Source organism: Cnephaeus nilssonii (assembly GCF_951640355.1).
Source record: "Cnephaeus nilssonii genome assembly, chromosome: 6".
Lineage (NCBI taxonomy): Eukaryota > Metazoa > Chordata > Mammalia > Chiroptera > Vespertilionidae > Cnephaeus > Cnephaeus nilssonii.
Window position 1 is genome coordinate 83,310,133 of NC_137077.1, and position 16,932 is coordinate 83,327,064.

Sequence of the window (16,932 nt, forward strand, 5' to 3'; positions counted from 1 at the left end):
AGACACAGAAACATAAAAGATATTTAAATACTGCTGCATCTTCCTCCAAAATACAGGAATTTTTTCGGAAAACAACTCATGGAGACGAAGAAAAGAAATTAGCATTAGCAGAAGAACTTATGTCTTTTCATGCTATTAATCACAATCTTTCCTTCAGATCTATGGACTGTACATCACAAGTTGTCAAAAACTTATTCAACAAAAAATTTGCCTGTGCTAGAACAAAATCCGAGGCAATTGTGTGCAATGTGCTTTCCCCATATGCATTTTCAGAATTAAACAAAAATCTAGAAAAAATTAATTTTATATCCATATATTCTGACACATCTAATCATAAGGATATAAAGTTATTTCCAATCATTATTAGATTTTTTGATTCGGAAACTGGAATAAAAATTAGAATTTTAGATTTCATTTCTTTGCCCGGCGAAACTTCTGAAATAATGTTCAGTTCCATTATTAATATTTTGGAAAAAAACAATTTAAAACATAAAATGATTGCATATTGTGCAGACAGCACGAATGCAGATTTTGGAGGAAAAACGAGAAGAGGTGCAAATAATATTTTTTATAAATTAAACAAAAACCTTAATCAAAACATTATTGGTGTTGGTTGTGCAGCGCACACAATACATAACGCCATTCAAACAGCTGCTGACTTGTTGCCCGTAGATGTGGAAAATATTATTAAAATATATTCTTATTTCTATATATACACTGTGCGCGTTGAAATGCTTAAAGAATTTTGTGAAACTGTGGAAGTCGAATATCAGAAAATACTTGGATGCAGTAAAACGCGCTGGTTAGCTCTTTAGCCAGCTGTCGAAAGAATTTTGAAAATATACGATCCTTTGAAATCCTACTTTCTATCACAGGATAAATGTCCTAGAATTTTATACGAGTTTTTTGAAAAAGAATCTTCAAAAACGTGGCTAGAGTTTGTACACAATCAAGCAGCTCCTTTTCAAAATGCTATAAAACTTATTGAAGGTGACAAAATTTCGGTAATCGAAGTAGCAAATGAAGTTAATAATTTAAAATTTCAGTGTCAAGAGCGGTTAGAAAATAATTTTCTTCCGTTAACTATCCGTAATAGTATAAGCCTGCTAGAAGAACAAGGTGCAATAAATCGTGCAGATATCATGAATCACGTCAAAAAGTTCTATAGTAACTGCATAGATTATTTAGAAGAGTGGACGGTACATTACAATGATATTGAACATTTTCATTGGGTTACATTAAAACAAGAACTTAATTGGAATGATGTGCAAAAATCATTCAATCATATTACTCAAAATTTCCCATATAGTAATATTTCCGAAAATGATCTTTTTAATGAGGTATCATTATTAAAAAATATATTGATAAGGAAAAGGTTAAATCTTGGGCATCAGCAAAAATCACAATAGAGAACAAATGGTTAGAAATATTTCATCATTTTGAAACAAACCATGTTCCATACAATAATGCACTAAAAATTGTGGAATACGCGCTGTCCTTACCAGGAACTAATGCTGCGACTGAACGCATTTTTTCTACGGTAAATAAAGTGTGGACATCAGAAAAATCACAATTAAGTGTTGAGACTTTGAAAGCCATTTTATGTGTGAAATATAATTTAACAAATTCTTGTGAAAAATTTCATGACCTTTTTTTTTTTTTTAAATTTTATTGGTTTTTTACAGAGAGGAAGGGAGAGGGATAGAGAGTTAGAAACATCGATGAGAGAGAAACATTGATCAGCTGCCTCTTGCACACCCCCCACTGGGGATGTGCCCGCAACCAAGGTACATGCCCTTGACCGGAATCGAACCAGGGACCCTTCAGTCTGCAGACCGACGCTCTATCCACTGAGCCAAACCAGTCAGGGCAAATTTCATGACCTTTTAAACAATGACAGCAATCTACTAAAAAAAAATTCACTCAAATGAGAAATATGCCAAAGAATAAAATAATACTATAATTTTTAAAATTTATTATATTTGTAAATTGTACTTATGTTGAAATTTTAAATATATATATATATTACAATACTATTTTTGCGTTCTATGAAAATTTTTGTTGCTCCATATAGACCAAATTTTTAATCAAGAACCCCCCCCTGGTCAATGGTGTCCCGCTTTACCAATGTTAAAATCTGGTCACCTTAGTTTAGCAGCATCCCTGCCTTTACTAATTGTAAGTAGTAATCCCCTTTAATGTAACAACCTAAAATGTCTCTAGACACTGGCAAATGTCTGCCGGTATAAATGTAAAATCTCTCCTCTCCCTCAGTTCAGAATCACTGTCCTGTAACCATGCAAATGCAGGGCAAAACTATTCTTAAGGTGGCCTAGTTTTATGGAGGCTTATATGTATGTATGTAGTGAGTAGAAGAGATTTTGCCTTTAGTTTGTTCAAAGTATCATCTGGCTAATTATTAAAGAAAAACATTTTTATTAGAAAGAACAAATTAAGGTTTTAGATTGCCTGAATATTTTCTTGTGTCTCCATGAATAACACTAAACAATCCTTGAGTAGCTTTCCCAGAACCATTTATATTGCCATCTAATGGTAATTGCCAGAATTACAGGAAACTCTTTTTAAGGAACCTCAGACTATGGCAGGACCAAGCAAATCCTATTGCGTTTATTGATGGTAAATATCACACTCTATGATATTTCTGGAACACAAAGTCCGAAGGTGTTGGAAGTCCTTTAGGGAAGTGGCAAAGGCTGCCCAACAGGTTCACAAAACCGCTGGCTCAGTGTCTCTCCTAAAATAAGCCCTTGCCCACAAACATCAGCTTCTCTCAGCCTTCAAAACCCTCCAGAGATTTTTATAAAATTGTCTTCAACAAAACAGCCTCTAATACAAGAGAATCACAGCTACCTAAACTTAAATGCCTTCTTTTAGGAACCTTGAATTTTAAAGTCGAGATTCTTACAGTTGATTGGATATGAATTCTTTCAAAATAATAAAATCACATCAAAAACTAAAAAGAAGATTATAAAAAACCTAATTTGCCTTCTTCAAAACCTATTCATTAATGTAAATTCAAAAGCTGGCTCATGCTGAAATGGGAGCAGGATTACTTTTTGTTCTTTAATAACATGAGAGTATGCAGTCACGCTGTTACCCTGGATTAAAACCCCTTTTCTGACTATTCTTCTCCTTCAAGATAAAACCCACATGCCTTTTGTGGGGCTCCATGATAGGCCTGCCTTGCGTTTGCCACATTTCTCCTTTACTGCATGGCCTTTATACTCTATGCTCAAGCCACCTACTCTGTGTTTTCCTGAAAGTACTGTGCACCCATGCCTCAATGCCTTCCTGGTTTGTTTCCTTCCTCTCTTCTCATAGAACTAACTCCTACTACAGATCCATGACTCTGCTCAATATTTAGGTTACCTGGTAGGTCCTCCTGTGATTCAGTTAAACTCTGAATCCAGCATGTTCCCCCAGGGTGGCAGGCCTGGGACTGTGTCTGGCAGACCTCCCACTACAGGGAGCATCTTTGACCAAGAACCCAGCTGCTGTGCTCTGAAATTTATGGCTGCATTTCTGCTATGGCCACATCTCTCATAGGCCATGTCCAGTCAACTCTGAGTACGGGGAGATGAAGGCAGATTCACACTGGGCGTTATAGAACTCTTCAGATTCTGGCTGTGCCTCATTGACTCCCCTGCATTGCTGGACCTTCCTTAGACTACACAGCAGTCCAGGAAACTTGCACGCCTCTTCCCTCCCTTTCTCTTTCACTCAGAGATTTGAATCATGATCTGACTGCTACTCAAACTTCTCCATTCCCTCCCAGTGTTCTCTCTGAAACACTTCCCCCAAGAAATTCTTCGCATGTTTAATCCTTTCTTAGCATCTGCTTCTCAACAGACCCAGAATGTCACATACCCAGCCCTGCATGTACCTCTAGGCACCAATTGTGCTGCATTGTACTTGCGCATTTCCTAGTTTGCCATCTCTTTGTCACTGGGGAATGGGCTTTCCCTCCCTCTATTCTTAGTGCAATATTTAGTAAGTATTCAATACATATTTGTCAAATGAAAGACTAAATCACTTTACAGAGCTTTCAATCCTACAGACAAATATGACTAAATCCATTTAAAAATTGACTTACTATTGCAAGGCATTCTGGTTGCCATAGGATACAGAAAGCTATTAAGATAGTTCTCCACTTTTCAGCTTATAATTTTAGATCTGGAGATAGAAAAATATAAATACATTATGCTCATATGAAGATGTGTGCACATGTACGTGTGTGGGTGTGTAAAAGAGAAAAGATAATTCATTGCAGGTTGGGAAAATGGTACAGGTTTCATCAGCAATAGTATTTCATTGCAATGGACAGATTGTGCACCCAGGTAAAGGACAGCCTATATAATAAAACCCTAATATGCAAGTTGACCGAACAGCAGAATAACTGGTCACTATGACGCACACTGACCATCAGGGGGCAGATGCTCAACACAGGAGCTGCCCCCTGGTGGTAGTATGCTCCCACAAGGGGAGCACCGCTCAGCCAAAAGCCATGCTCATGGCTGGTAAGGGCAGCAGTGGTGGCGGGAGCCTCTCCTGCCTCTGCTACAGGCAGGCCGTAAGGAGCAAGGGGTCCCAGACTGCGAGAGGGATGTGTGACTGCTGGAACCCTGGAGGATTGGGCCTAAGCCGGCAGTCAGACATCCCCCAGGGGTCCTAGACTGTGAGAGGGCACAGGCTAAGCTGAGGGATCCACCCACCCCCAGTGCATGAATCTCATGCACCGGGCCTCTAGTTGTATATAATAGGCAAGGAGAAAGATAAGAACAAAATATTGAATATAGAAGTGCTCATGGAGTCTTTGGACATGAGCATAGTGTTAATTAACAAAGTCAATATAGGGGGATAAAACTATGGAAAACTTTAAAAACTGGGCTAAAGAGTTATTTTATTTATTTTTATATTTATGTTTCTTCTGTTTTCTGTACACTAACCACCCTCACCAGTCTCCTTGCTGTCTCAAGAACATTAAGCATGATTCTACCTCAGGATCTTTTCACTTTCTTAGCCTTCAGTATCATTAATTTTATCTTCTTTTATTTTTTTACTCATATCACTTTCTCAGTGTCATCTTCTCTGGACATTCTGCCTAAAGGTTCAACCCCATTCCAACATTTCCCTCATCCTCTTTGAACCCCATCACTAACATCCTATAATATTGAATTTATTTAATATTATTTCTATCTCTTCCTTAATATCATCTTTTTTTCTCTTAAAATGTAAGTTTAATAAAAACAAACCTGTATCTTCTTGTGTTCACTATTTTATTTTTACTGTATGAAGTAGTAGTAGTTAGTAGATATTAGGAATTCAGAAAGTATTTTCTGAGTGAATGAAAATTAAGGAATCACTGAAGATTCCTAAATGATGATGGGAATATTGTGTACAGTATTTTTTTAAAATATATTTTATTGATTTTTTACAGAGAGGAAGAGAGAGGGACAGAGAGTTAGAAACATAGATGAGAGAGAAACATCGATGAGCTGCCTCTTGCACACCCCCTACAGGGGATGTGCCCACAACCAAGGTACATGCCCCTAACCGGAATCGAACCTGGGACCCTTGAGTCCGCAGGCCGACGCTCTATCCACTGAGCCAAACCAGTTTCGGCTTGTGTACAGTATTATAAAGCAACTAGAGGCCTAGTGCATGAAATTCGTACAAGGGGGTGTGTGTCCCTCAGCCCAGCTTGCACCCTCTCCAATCTGGGACCCCTCGAGGGATGTCTGACTGCGGACATCCCTCTCACAATCCAGTACTGCTGGCTCCCAACTGCTTGCCTGCCTGCCTGCCTGATTGCCCCTAACCGCTTCTACCTGCCAACCTGGTCACCCCCTAACCACTCCCCTGCCAGCCTGATCGACATCTAACTGCTCCTCTGATGGCCTGATTGCCCTTAACTGCCCTCCCCTGCTGGTCTGGTTGCCTTCAACTGCCCTCCCCTGCAGGCCCGGGTCCTCCCCAATTGCCCTCCCCTGCTGGCCTGATCGCCCACAATTGCCCTCCCCTGCTGGCCATCTTGTGGTGGCCATCTTGTGTCCACATGGGGGTGGCCATCTTTGACCACATGGGGTGGCGATCTTGTGTGTTGGAGTGATGGTCAATTTGCATATTACCTCTTTATTATATAGGATGGCTGAAAATATTCTGTGTAGCTAAAGTTAGCAGAAAAGTTACTTGGGTTGGAAGTGATGATGGGAGGCAGGGAGAAAAAGTAGGTAATTATTGTAAGCTGATAAGGGCAAAACTATAATAGTGGTCATCTTTATAAAAGTACTGGTTCTCAAAGTATGACCAGCATCCTCATTATCACCTGGCAATTTGCTGAAAGTACAAATCTTCTGGCTCTACTTCATATCTACTGGGTCAAAAACTGTGGGGATGGGATCTAGCAACCAATGTTTTAACAAGTTCAACAGGTATTTTTGAGGACAATAAAATTTGAGAACTGCTGATAGCAGGGAAATTAGTAATGTAAGCCACTGGATGAAGGAGTAGACAAAATAAAAATTGAAAATTATTTAAATTTGGGGGAGCCTGGACTAGTGAAAGACTGGAAAGGAATGGGGAAATCCGGAAAAATAATTTGAAGGTGAAAATAGATTAAAATTTTAAATCATACTCTCACCAGCCTACCTATCATCTATCTATCTATCATCTATCTATCTATCTAGCATCTATCTATCATCAATCATCATCTGTCTATCCACACACCACATTATTTATTTGTTAAAAGTATATTTCATGTTATACACATTTTTCTAGTTAAATTAATTGTGTCTAACTTGTTTGTTGAAAATCAAGGTGACAAATGATACAGGAAGAGTATTTGGATACTTCAGGGACCTTCAGTCATCAAATTCCCCAAATTTAATGATCTTTAAAAATATCGGCAACCTATTAGTAGCCCTTGTCACAGTTTCATAAACTTCATAAAATATTTGGTATTGTATTAGATGTAAATTTTTAAAGTTGTAGAAATTATAAAGATAGCCGCAAAGAATATCTAACCTAAGATATCTAATATAATATCTAAAGGTTAATATTTTCTATGACAATATTTTATCAAGAAGCACGGAAATGAACTGTACTATTAATGCATGTTTAAAGAAAAAAAAAAGGATACAAGTAGAACAATCAGCTGAATTTCTCATTATGCACCGAAGCTAGGGGGAAAAAAAATGAGAATCCCACTGGCATTTTGTCCACGTTTGAGAATATTGTTGTCAAAGATTTTTCTAGAAATTTGGGAATTCTATAAGCTCAAGATTGGCATTAACTCAGGAAAAATTGGCAAAAAACAAAACAAAACAAACAAAAAAACAACCCACACACCAAAGCAGGCCTTTCAGTATTCTGAGTTTAATCGTTATTTCCTATATGGTTCCTCTACAATTTAATCGATACTTTAAACCTTAAATCTCAGTAAAATCTTGCCTCCTTAACGTGACTCACAATTTCTATAGATGTACATAATAACGGTTATTTTAGGGAACATTTTTTTTCTAAATGCTCATGCTGTTAAATTACTGTGGAAAAAATTTAATTCAAAGAGTAGTTGCATTTAGAAAAGGCAGAGTGCTTGGCTGGCACATGCTCAAAAGCCCACTGCAGTCGCTGCTTCCTCTACATTCCACTGTGATCTCAGGCTCCTCACACAGTTTAATGAACACTGGAAATAAAATAAATAGAGCTTTATTTGATGAGTGCCTTCTTGGAATTTTCAACTGAAAAGAACAAAAAAAATCCTAGTTTTCATTTCCTCATCAACTATTTAAAAAACTGTAGAGAATGAGATAGTTGAACATGAGACTTTTTATTGCAGAACTGAGCCAATATTGTTTTTGGAATATTAGTTTTCCTTTCTCATAATGAGTTTTCACACTGAATGAAAAAGAGCACTCCAATTTCATTGATTTATTTAGCATGTGATTTTTGTACTCTCCGAAAAGTGAATTTATATTCTGATTCCCCCAATCTTATTTTTCTTAATTAAATATTCCAAGAAGAAAGTTTGCTTTACATATCAAAGTAAGCCTCCTCCAAGAAAACTTTAGGGTCATTTTTCCTTTTTAAGTACTTAAAGAATCAAGCACAGAAACAACTTCTGCACATTTTTACCTTAATATACAAGGTTATTGGGGGGAGGAGATCAGATCATCATGTCTCTGCACATGTACTCACTAAGATCACTAAGAGCAAGTTGCCCTATCCAAGGACAATTTGTAATCATTCTACTTTCTTATATCATTCAAATCTCACGCAAAAGGCCTTAATTGCATCTATATTGTTTCAGTAATGAGAAAGGAGATTTGAGAACAAAACAGATAAAATACTGCTTCTTAGAATTATCATCAGCCCCAGTTGCTAAGAGACAATCAGTTTTTTTAAGCTACCAAATGAAGTGAAGTTTTATGCTTCCAGAAAATCTAGAGTTACTCCAAGTCATTCAAACATAATCATTTGCAACTGTGACCTTGCTGGTGAGACACTGCAACAAGCAATTACCCTAACTATGCTTATGTCATAAGTTATAAAATTTGCTAATATTTTCTCCTACATTGTAGCTTAACATTTGCTGTGTAAACATACAGAAAAAGATTGATATTTATCATCATTTAAGAAGTTTCTACCAAAGGGAACTGACAAAGGACAAGTATCAAGAATGTGTAAATAGTCCTAGCCAGTTTGGCTTAGTAACTAGAGTCTCAGCCTGCGAACTGAAGGGTCCTAGATTGGAATGAAGTCGAGGGCACCCATCTTGGTTGCAGGCTCAATCCTCTGCCTCGATGTGCAGGAGGCAATCAATCAATGTGTTTCTCTCTCATCGATGTTTCTCTCTCTTTCTGTCTCTCCCCTTCCCTTCCGTTATTTCTAAAAATCAATGGAAAAATATCATCATGTGAGGATTAGCAACAATAACAAAAAAAGAATCTATAAATAATTCTCACAAAAAAATATGCTCCTTCACAAAAGTGACATTCATCAATCTAATACAATTAAATTAGAAGCAAGCCTCAAAAAGATAGAAATCATTTTTGTAAACTGAAATTTAAAAAAAAAATTGTACATAGCTCTTTGGTTACTGATAAAATAGTATTTAGGCCCTAGCTGGTTTGGCTCAGTGGATAGAGCATCTGCCTGCGAACTTAAGAGTCCCAGGTTTGATTCCGGTCAAGGGCATATACCTTGGTTGCAGGCACATACCCAGTAGGGAGTGTGCAGGAGGCAACTGATCAATGTTTCTAACTCTTTATCCGTCTCCCTTCCTCTCTGTAAAAAAATTAATAAAATATATTTTTTAAAAATAGTATTTAGAAGTAAATTATAATAAATGAAACATCTATAATAATAAAAGCATAATATGCTAATTAGACTGGATGTCCTTCTAGATGTCCTTCCTTCCGGACAAAGCTGCGGTGGGTGGGGGCTGAGGCAGAGGCAGCCGCAGCAGCAGCAGGGGCCAAGGCCTTTGCATGAATTTCGTGCATCAGGCCTCTAGTTTGTTATAAACATGCAGAATTTAGTCAAAGAGCTAATCAGGTGAATATATGGAATTCTAAATATTTAGAATTTCTTAAAAATAAGAAAAAGTTTGTGTGATACTGCTAAAGCTGTACAGACAATGGTATTTATAGAACTAAATGCATACATTAGAAAAGAAGAAAAGTCTCAAATCAGTTATCCCTATTCCCATTGCAAAACTTAGCAAAGGAAGTGCAAAATAAGCCACACCAAGTAGAAGGAAACAATAATAAAAATAAGAGCAGAGATTAATAAAATTGAAAAGATATAGACAATATAAAAATTACTAAAATAATAGCTCATTCTTTTGAAAAGATCAATAAAATTGGCCTTCTATCAACATTGATAACAAAAAATAGAAAGAAGACACAAATAACGAATTTCATTAATAAAACAATGACTATCACTACATCCTATCTAATAAAGAGGGAATATGCTAACTGATCTTCATGCTGTTGCAAAGATGGTGGCGCCCACAGGCAATAAGGAGGGAACATGCTAATTGACTGCCCCACCCTCAAAGATGGCAGTGCGCACAGCCAATAAGGAGGGAATATGCTAATTGACTGTCACGCCCTCAAAGGTGGAGGCACCCATAGCCACAAGATGGCAACGCCAAGTTCCCTCTGCCCCACTGGGGCAGCAGGCGCGTGGCACGGCTGGGCCCACCCCCAGGAAGATCTGGCCACTCTGCATGCCTACCTCCAAAGTCCGCCAGGTCCCTCAGTCCCCTAGCCACCCAGGGCTGGCCTGAGGCACAGGTGAGCCTCAGATGGCAGCTGCCAAGCCACCTAGGGCTGGCCCAAGATGCAGGTAATCAGGGCCAGCCGAGGCTTACGCTGCCAGCAGTGGCAGCAGCAGAGGTGTGATGGGGCGTCACCTTACCCTGATTACTGGGTTGCTTCCCGCCCCTGAGGGGTCCCAGACTGTGAGAGGGGGCAGGCCGGGCTGAGGGATCCCCCCTCCAGTGCAATAATTTTCATGCACCAGGCCTCTAGTGAATAATAAGGGATTATTATGAACAACCGGACAATACAAATTTAGCAAAAAGTACCACAATGCATTCAATTGAAATAGGTAATTTGATTATCCCTATAGCAAATAAGTTCAGTGAATTTGTAATTTTAAACCTCAAAAAACAGAAAAGAAAATATATCTTAGACCGGATGTTTTCAGTGGTGAATTCCACCAAAGGTTGAAAATACTTATACCAATTCTACATAAACTCTTGAAGAAAATATACCTCTTCCAATTCATTCTATAGGGTTGGTGTAACCCTAATATAAAAATCAGAATCAAGAACAAATAGATTTTTTCTCATGAATATACACACAAAAAATCTTTGAGAAAATAGCAAATAGAGCTCATTAATATATGAAAGGAATTATACATCATGACCAAGTGAGGATTATTCCAGTGGTATGAACAAAACTGGCATAATATTTGAAAAGTAATCAATATTATCTATATTAGCAGACTAAAGAAGAAAAATTACATAATCACATCAATTGATGCAGAAAAAGCATTTGACAAAATTGAACACCCATTTTAAAAAATTTAAAAAAGACAAAATAGAAATAAAAGGGCACTTTCATATTTGATAAAAAACGTATGTAAAAAACTATAGGTAGTATTATATTTTATAGAGAAAGAATGAATTCATTCACTTTTATTTATTTTTGTTCATCATTACCTGAGGATATTTTTTCCCACTGATTTTTAGAGGAGGGGAAGGGGGAGAAAGAGAGAGAGAGAGAGAGAGAGAGAGAGAGAGAGAGAGAGAGAGAAAGGGAAACATCCCTGTGAGAAAGACACATGGATTTATTGCCTCCTGTATGCCTTTAGCCAAGGGTGGGGATTGAGCCTGCAACCCAAGTACATGTCCTTGACCAGGAATCAAACCTACAACCCTTTATTGAGCAGACCAATGAGCTAACCAATTAGCTTACCATCTAAGGCCACTTGTATACTGAAAACACTTTCACCACTGTAATTCAACATACCTCTGGAAATTCTAGCCAGAGAAACAAGGCAAGAAAAGAAAATAAAACCATAAAGAAGAAATAAAATGCTTCCTATTTGCAGGAGATATGCTAACTTAACTGGAAAATCCCAAGGAATCTACAAAAATTTGCTTAAAATTAATAAGTTAATTCAACAGGTCACAGGTTAAAAAGTTACCATACAAAAATAAATTGCAATCCTATCTAATAAAACAGTAATATGCAAATTGACCATCACTCCAACACACAAGATGGCTGCCCCCATGTGGTCAAAGGTGGCTGCCCCATGTGGACACAAGATGGCCACCACAAGATGGCCAGCAGGGGAGAGCAGTTAGGGGTGACCGGGCCAGCAGAGGAGGGCAGTTGGGGACAACTAAGCCTGCAGGGGAGGGCAGTTATGAGTGACTAGGCTGGCAGAGGAGGGCAGTTTCTGGGGAACAGGCCTGCAGGGGAGGGCAGTTGGGAGGGACCAGGTCTGCAAGGGAGGGCAGTTGGGGGCAATCAGGCCTACAGGGGAGGGCAGTTAGGGGTGACCAGGCCAGCAGGGGAGGGCAGTTAGGGGTGACTGGGCTGGCAGAAGAGGGCAGTTGGGGGCGACTAGACCTGCAAGGGAGGGCAGTTGGGGACAATCAGGCCTGCAGAGGTGGGCAGTTGTGGGTGACCAGGCCTGCAAGTGAGGGCAGTTGGGCGGGACCAAGCCTGGAGGGGAGGGTAGTTGGGAGGGACAAGGCCTGTAGGAAAGAGCAGTTAGGGGCAACTGCAGGGGAGGACAGTTAGGGGTGACAAGGCCAGCAGGGCAGGGCAATTAGGGGCAATTGGGCCAGCAGGGGAGCAGTTAAGTGTCAATCAGTCTGACAGGGAAGTGGTTAGGGGGTGATCAGGCTGGCAGGCAGAAATAGTTAGGGGCAATCAGGCAGGCAGGCAGGTGAGCGGTTGGGAGCCAGCAGTCCTGGATTGTGAGAAGGATCCCAGATTGGAGATGATGCAGGCTGGGCTGAAGGACACCTTAACCCCGTGCACGAATTTCATGCACCGAGCCTATAGTTTTATATATTAGCCATGAACACATGGAACCCAAAGGGGGGAAGGAAGGAAGAAAGGAAGGAAGATTTAGATGTAAGTTTAACAAAATGTGCAGTGCTTTGATGCTGAAGGCTACATAACTGATAAATAAGAGCTAAATAAATAGTCATATTATGTTCATGGAAGAGTTAACATAGTAAAGATGTTTATTCCACCTAAATTAATACACAGATCTACTTATAACTACTCTAAAAATTCCAGCAAGTTTTTTTTTTTTGTAAACATAGAAAAGATTATTGTAAATGTTATATGGAAAAGCAAAGGAACAAGAAGAGCTAAAAATAATTTTCAAAAAGAAGAATAAAGTTCAAGTAATCAATCTACCTTATTTCTACACCTATTTATAGCTACAGTAGTTAAGACTATATGGAATTTAGCATGGGAATAGACACATAAATCATTAGAACAGAATAAAGACCCAGAAATATAGCTGCACAAATATATCCAACTTATTAAAGGCAAAGTTGCTAAAGCAATACAATGAGGAAGGATAGTCATTTCAACAAATGTTGTGGAGCAGTTGGACATCCATAGGTAAAAAATGAGCCACAACTTAGGTCTCATATTCTATTAAAATTTACCTCAAATGAATCACACATCCTATATAATAAAGAGCTAATATGCAAATGATTGTCATGCCCTCATGCTCTCACGCCCTAATGCCCTCGCACTGGGGCCAGGGGACTGAGGCCGGGCCAGGGGACCTGAGGCTGTGCAGGGTGACCTGAGGCCATGCCCTCCGCCTAGCAGAGCCTGATGGGGACTTGAGGCTGCACCCCCACCAGGTGGGGCTTGACGGGGGACGTGAGGCTGTGCCCCCCACCCGGCAGGGCTTTACGGGGGACCTGAGGCTGCGCCCTTCCCCCCTCCCCGCCTGGTGGGGCTTGACAGGGGACCTGAGGCTGCACTCCCTGCCCTGTGGGGCTTGACAGGGGTGTGGCCATTCAGGTCTGGGTCTTGCATGATTTTGAGGTGCACACGGGTGGGCAGGGACTTGACTCTGGGTCCTGCGGTGTGCCCCGGAGTCTGACTGGAGGGAGATTTTCATATACATTTTACTAATTTTCTTTCATCTCTGACACTTCTATTATAGAGAAAGGGCAAATAGCAATATTAAAATATTTTCTTTAATTAATTCCCTTTTAATGTGCACGAATTTCGTGCACTGAGCCATTAGTTTATAAAATGTTACAGTATAAAACTTTTAGAGAAAACTTTGAAGAAGGTCTTTGGAATCTAGGGCTAGCAAAGTACTCTTGGCTTTTAGACCTGATACCAAATAGCACAATCCATATCAGGAAAAAATGATAATTTGGACTTGATCAAAATTAAAAATTTTGTTCTGGTAAAATTATTTTAGTAGTATAGAGAAAAAATAAGCTGCAAAGTGAGGAAAAATTATTGCAGAGCACATATCCAACAACTAGTATTTAGAATATATAAAATCTCTCAAAACTTAACACTCAAATTTTTTAAATTAGAAAATGGGCAAAAGACATCAAGAGATTTTTATTTTTCAAAGAGAAAATAAAGATTTAATCTACAAAAATGCCTCATTTAGTGACGGATACTTTCTGAAAAATGTATTAATTGATTTTGTCATTATGCAAACATCATATAGTAGACTGACACAACCTAGATGGTACTTTTATACAACAGGCAGGTCAGCAGGTTTGTTTACACCAGCACCATTACAAACACTGGAGTATTGCATTCTGATGGCCATTAGGGTGGCTATGATATCACTAGGTGAAAGGAATTTTTCAGCCCCATTATAATTTTATGGGACCACTGTTGTATATTTGGTCCATGGTTGAACAAAATGTCATTATGTGGCACATTATTGTACATATAAGAGAACATAGATAAGCACATAAAAATATAGTCAACATAATTACCCATTAGAGAAATGCACATTAAAACTGCAATGAAACATCAATACCCAGTTATTAGTATTGATGACACCTAAAAGAAAAAGAAAATTGTGACAACACCAAATGTTGGCCAGGGTGTGTAGAAACCAGATCACTCATACATTGTGAGGGGGAATGTAACTGATAGAGACACTCTGGAAAAGTTTGACAGCTTCTTAAAAAGCTTAACACACAACTACCATATGACCCAGCAATTGCAATCCTGGGCATTTATCCCAGAGAACTGAAAGTGTATGTTCACACTAAAATCTATCCACAAATATGTATAGCAACTTTGTTTATAATCACCAAAACAATACAACCTAGATGTACTTCAACAAGTAAAAACACCCATACCATACCACAACCAGGATTAACCTTTAGAGAATTATGCTGAGTGGAAAAAGCTAATTTCAAAAGATTACATAATGTTTGATGACATTTATATAATGTTATTGACATGACAAATATAGAAATAGAGAGTAGATTCATGTTATCAGAGATTAAAGGGGTGGGAGAAAGAGAAGTAGGTGTGGCTATAGTTGGGCAACATGAGGGATCCTTGTGGTTATGAGAATGTTCTCTATCTTTTGTTGCAGATGCTTCATGTATATTAATTTATTTAAATCTCACAGTACCTGTATGATGTGGATATTGTTACTCTTCTCATTTTACAAATGGTACTGCTATGGACAGAATTTCATTTACTTGACCAAGATTACACACCACTAAGTGTTGTAGATGGGATTCAAAAAATCTAAATAGTTTATACTTTTATGCTGCCTTTATTACAGAACAAGATGATGGACATAAGTCTAAATACTCTATACTGGTTATAATAAAATTGCAAATATAATAAGCTTTTTCAATTAAACTAAAGTCTCTTAGTTCCAATTATAAAACAAAACAAACTAGTTAAGAAGAACATATAGGTTATAAATATAAAAGAAATCATGTGACATTGCATAAGGCTAATATAAACAAAATTGAATCAGACAATGATTACAATAGTTACACTAGGCAAAATAAAGTCAAGGCAAAAAATTAAAAAAGATTGTGATAATATTTGGTAATTATATAAAGTCACAACATAGAAAGAACTGCCAGAGACTTTTCCAGTGTTAATAATATGTCTTTGAATCATAAACCTTAGTTAATAGAAATACAAGAGCCAAACAGAAAAATTGTAATGCTGAAGACGGTCCTTCATACAAATAGACAAAAACAAATAACAATATAAACAAATGTTTTTATAAATTTTAATTTAAAAATTCTAATATTCTGTGGCCCTCAAGAGGAGGATGTAATAATTGAGTGGATCCAAACATCTGGTCTCCTGAAAAACTTACATTTCTGTGAAACACTTAATTGACATTCTGGTTACACATTTCAGTTTTAATTACTGTAAGCCAGCCTCCCTGTACTGAAAATACCATGGAAAATATTAAACACCAATTATGAATCTGTTCAGGGGAGCACAAGCAGCTAAGGTGAATGCTTCATCGTTATGCTGTCGTGGTCTGGCCAGCCAGTTGCTCCTCACTGGCCCCTTCTCATCTATAGAGCAGCTTCAATACAAAGCTTCTAGGAGTTATAAGAAAGCCATCCCAATGGAGAATTTCAGAGGGATTTTTTTAACCTAGCATAGTTTATTCAACCAGTCTCCATACTTTGGTTTGTTTTCAGACTTTTGCATCTATAAATAAGGCTGTATTATTAACCTTCAAAACACAATGTGTATTATTTCAAGATATCTTTAACATGACACTCCTTCAAAATTTTGAAATTTGATGGGTTTTATCAGGAATTGAGACTACATTTCAAATATTATAAAAATAATCTGTTTTTTTGTTTGTTTTAAAATCTCAAGTTATACTACAATTTATGTCCCCTTTTCAGTTATGGTATGGATACAAAGAAATTAAATCTAAATATAGGTGATGATATATAGATGATAGATAGATAGATAGATAGATAGATGATAGATAGATAGATAGATAGATAGATAGATAGATAGATAGGTAGATAGATAATAGATATAGATAAACAGATAGGTACATGATTCCACTCCAGAGCCTGTGGAAAGCAAAAAATAACAGTATGAAGTAACTGTCACTTGGAACAGAAATAGGTAGTTACTTTGAAAAATCCAGTTCCTCTTCTTACCAGACATAAAATTAAACCACATTCCCTTGTGGGTAGATGAGAACTTTGCCTGAGTAACATTTATTGGGATGAGAAGAAGTGCTACTTCCAGGCCTGGTCCATATAACCCTTTTAAGCATGATCACTTTGTTTATTCTCCACTTCAGTGGTCCTCAAAGTGTGGTCCCCAGATGAGCAGCAACATCACTTGGGTCAGTGCTGAAAAT